Genomic DNA, 5,000 nt, shown 5'->3' with positions numbered 1-5,000 from the left:
GGTCTCATTACGACCATAACTTAAATTATCTCTGCATAAGGAGCCTCATTTTTCAAAAATACAAAGATTGTTAGTTTTGCTAAAAAGTTAAAATGGCGATTTCAATGGACCCAATCAGGAAACAGGTAGCCTATCTGGATTCGTTGTATGTCAGTGTTTACAAGTTGCGTTCTCTCTACAAAGATAACGAGCTGTCACTTTAGCCAAAAAGTAAAATGGCGATTTCAATAGACCCAATTAAGAAACATGTAGCCTATCTAGATTCCTTGGAGATCAGTGTTTACAAGTTGCGTTCTCTCTACAAAAAAGGGAAAAAAATTCTATAGACGAGGAGTACCTACCTTAATGAGGGAAAGATACCGCGCACGGACGTACAGTGAATGGAACGTTCACAGGATCGGCGGCGTAAGGACGTTATTTGGGCAACGGGAGCTGGAATTCGGACGTTAATTGTTTAAAACTAGGAGTTGTTTGGGTAATATTAGGCATTAGGGGGCTTGAAATTGGACGTTAGTGGGTCGTTCTGTTTGCCGCGCTGGTGGCTCTCTCTCTCTCTCTCTCTCTCTCTCTCTCTCTCTCTTTTAGGTTTTGTCCCTTCTCTTCATTTTCTTGTTCTTTATTCTCTCTCTCTCTCTCTCTCTCTCTCTCTCTCTCTCTCTCTCTCTCTCTCTCTCTCTGTTTCCCCTTTCTCATATTTTTCATCTGAATCTTCATGCAATGTAAAACAATACGTACTGAAACTCTGAAATGAAATAAAGGAATTATTGATTATTATTATTATTACTATTATTATTATTATTATTATTATTATTATTATTATTATTATTATTATTATTGTTATTATTATTATTATCTCCCCCATTTTTTGTGGTTGTATAACCACGCGCACTTACAAACTAAAATACAAGTGACCACAAGTAAATATGAAAAGAATATTGATATTTTAAACTGGCGTCGCAGCATCGTAGGTCAGCGACTGCGCCATCTCAACAGGTATTGTGGCAACAATACCCTCCCCTCATTAAACCATCGTTCCACGTACAAAAGGATGATGGTTACGAGTGCCGTTCAGTAGGGGTCTTGCGTCAACACAAACAGATATGCTTTGTTCAGGCGTGTATGGAGCGATGGAGAGAGAGAGAAGGAGAAAGAGAGAGAGAGAGAGAGGGGGGGGGGCCGGGGGAAGGGAGGGAGATTTGTTGGATCAAAAGAAATGTGCTTGTACTTGTTTATCTGTTTGTCTTGTTGTAAACAACTGTGTTATGTTTAAGTGTGTATATATGTATGTACATATATACTGTATATATAAACACACATATATATACATGCATATATATATATATATATATATATATATATATATATATATATATATATATATATATATATATATATATATATATATATATATATATATAATAAAAACATTATATATATATATATATATATATATATATATATATATATATATATATATATATATATATATATATAAGGGATATATAATTATATATATATATATATATATATATATATATAATATATATATATATGTGTGTGTGTGTGTGTGTGTGTGTGTGTGCGGCTATGAGTTTGTATCAACGAGTAACTTCCGAATAGAGAGCAAATTGAATTCCTTCTTTCTAAAACCTCGCACGCAGCTCGAGCGACGCAAATATTCGCAGCAGGTATCAAAGGGAGAAGACAAAAAAAAAAAAATAAATAAAAATAGAAAATAAAATAAAATAAAACCTTCATTGCTTCAAGTGAATTATACTAATGAAATAACATTTTTCACGGCCCGGTTCCCAGTAATACTCCGGAATATTCCTGTTCTCTTGCCGTGAAGGAAAGGAGACGAGGAATGTGAGGTTATTGGTTGACGAATTAGCAAGGGAATATTAATTAGCTTCTTTTATTTCTTCGTTGTTGAGTCGGGTTGTGAGAAATATGGGAAACCGGTTGTTGTTAAATCGGGCTGTGAGAAATATGGGAAACACATTGTTGTTGAGTCGGGTTGTGAGAAATATGGGAACCCGATTGTTGTTGAATTGGGTTGTGAGAAATATGGGAAACCGATTATTGTATTGGGTTGTAAGAAATATGGGAAACCTATTATTGTATTGGGTTGTAAGAAATATGGGAAACCTATTATTGTATTGGGTTGTAAGAAATATGGGAAGCCGATTGTTGTTGAATCGGATTGTGAGAAATATGGGAAACCAATTGTTGTTGAATTGGGTTGTGAGAAATATGGGAAACTGATTGTTGTTGAATCGGGTTGTGAGAAATATGGGAAACCAATTGTTGTTGAATCGGATTGTGAGAAGTATGGGAAACCGATTGTTGTTGAATCGGGTTGTGAGTAAGAAGGGAAACCGATTGTTGTTGAATAGGGTTGTGAGAAATATGGGAAGCCGATTGTTGTTGAATCGGATTGTGAGAAATATGGGAAACCAATTGTTGTTGAATTGGGTTGTGAGAAATATGGGAAACTGATTGTTGTTGAATCGGGTTGTGAGAAATATGGGAACCCGATTGTTGTTGAATCGGATTGTGAGAAGTATGGGAAACCGATTGTTGTTGAATCGGGTTGTGAGTAAGAAGGGAAACCGATTGTTGTTGAATAGGGTTGTGAGAAGTATGGGAAACCGATTGTTGTTGAATCGAGAGATATAGGAACCCGATTGTTGTTAAATCGGGTTGTTAGAAATATGGGAGCCCGATTGTTGTTGAATTGGGTTGTGAGAAATAAGGGAAACCGATTGTTGTTGAAATGGGTTGTGAGAGGTATGGGAAACAGATTATTGTATTGGGTTGTAAGAAATATGGGAACTCAATTGTTGTTGAATCGGTTGTGAGAAATATGGGAACCCGACTGTTGTTGAATCGGGTTGTGAGAGCTTGAGATGCGCTTGTTATTAATTAGTGAAATTGGTTATAATCTCACAAGATTTTTGTTTTTGTTTTAGAGGCTGATATGAATTGAGATGCCCCAATTGCTTACTTTGATCGTAAGGAAAGTCTGAATGAAATTAATTACACCATAAATATGAAGGGTCGGTCTCCCTCCGTAGTGACCTGTGACCTTTCCTCCTGCAAAATTTCCTGTAGACTGCATAGAGTGTTTTATGAGGAATGCAATCAAATAAAAACTAACGAAGAGAATGTCACGTAAATTGAAGGGATTTGCCCTTGACTTCTGAACGTTCTGCCTACAAAATTTCATGACTGTCCATCGATGTTTTTAGAGAAAAAAGAGAACAAACAGATGCACAAACTAACAAACAAAACGTAACTAAAATTTGAGGGATTTGCCCTTAACTTTTGAACGACCTACTTGCAAAATTTCATGACAATCCATCTGTGTTTGTTGGAGAAAACGAGAACAAACATACGCACAAACAGTCAAATGACGATCGATATCCAAGCGACGAATCCACAAACGATTTAGTGTTCGAACAATTCACACAAACAAACAACATTTCGGAATCACAGCTTCACAGATGGTAAAAGCCTAAGAGACGAAGCTTTGTCCGACGACCATCATCTGTAGAAAATGTCCTAAGAATTCTTTAACGATTTAGTACGGTAAAGTTCGTTTTAGCGAATTCCAGGGGGTGGACTGTCGCCTGCAATTCGTTACAGGGATCATTCGTTATAAAAGAAGATAGTTGAAATGATTGGATAAAATCTCGATCGTCCTAAGGGTATCAAGATTTCCAATACATTTCAATGAAAGGCATTGTTAGTTTAAGAACTGGGTATGTATTTTAATGTTTAAAACAAAATTAAGCTATATTTGTAGTTTTCCTTTATTTAAAACCTTTAAATGAGAAAGGAACCCAGCATATTAATTCTTCTGCTTCATTGGGATAAAAGTCGTTTGATGTTTGTTTAGCAATAAAATTATCACTTCGTTACAGCAGGTATTTTTTACTAATAAAACTGTCACGGCGACTTACAAAATTGTTCGTTATATGCCAGATTTCGTAATAAAGAATCCGTTACATACCTACAAATTTAAGTTCGTTTATTTGAATTGGAACCGGGAATGGAACTCACTTTCATTCGCTATAAGCCTGAATTCCTTACAAACCTGGACGTTATAAACGAACTTTACTGTATTTGAATAATTCTAACAAGCAAGGAAGCATTTTGGAATGATACCCTCTTAGATTGTATATATATCACGCTTTTAAGGAGAGGGATAATATATTGCGAATTGGCTCTAGGAAGTCAATCACTGTTACAGGCTTTGAGTATTGTGAGACACTGCTTTCGCTTGCCAAGCAATGCCCAAGTGACTATTGACTATCTGAGGTTGATGGCAATGCCCAAGTGACTATTGACTATCTGAGGTTGATGGCAATGCCCAAGTGACTATTGACTATCTGAGGTTGATGGCAATGACATGAGAAGGGTAGGGGGGTGGATGGAGGGTTTTAGGGGTGGTCTGGTATGTGGATGGGAAAGGGGGTGGGGGCATGTTTGGGCATTAGGTATGAGTAGGATAATGGACTCTTAAGGTATGATGAAGAGGCTATTAACCTGCCTCAGAGATACAGGATGGTCGTTAAGCGTGCAACTGATTCTCCAATATGAGGGGATATTTGGGCTCCTAAATCGGAATTACCTGGGAATTATGTTATTATGGAATAAATAATTTATTGGAGACAACAATAAGTGAATGAACTAATAGCCTGTGTTTATTCCTTCCCCTGGCGAGGCTGAAATTGGTATATTTTGCATGTAATTGTTGTTGGGTGAGAGTGTGTTTTTGTGTTTACGTATGTGTTAGCGAGATCTCTCACGAATGGATGAGCGGATCTTGATGGGATTTGATTGATATAATCATTAGTCGACTCTCGAGAATTTAAATATTTGGTAGAAATTATCACAGGGTTAGAATACGTTATCATGGAAACCATCTTACCCGTTATAAGATATAGGATCTAAAAAAAAAAACTATTGTGTCGGCTTTGTCTGTCCGTCCGCAC

The 5,000-nt window shown here is 36.5% G+C and overlaps 1 protein-coding gene across 1 annotated transcript in view; it reads left to right on the top strand.

Moving 5' to 3' along the window:
- Window positions 1–5,000, top strand: part of LOC136834844 (CD109 antigen-like) — a 252,263-nt gene that overhangs the window by 152,447 nt on the left and 94,816 nt on the right.

Source organism: Macrobrachium rosenbergii, chromosome 54 (assembly GCF_040412425.1).
Source record: "Macrobrachium rosenbergii isolate ZJJX-2024 chromosome 54, ASM4041242v1, whole genome shotgun sequence".
Classification (NCBI taxonomy): Eukaryota; Metazoa; Arthropoda; class Malacostraca; order Decapoda; family Palaemonidae; genus Macrobrachium; species Macrobrachium rosenbergii.
This window is presented reverse-complemented; position numbering and strand designations above follow the sequence as displayed.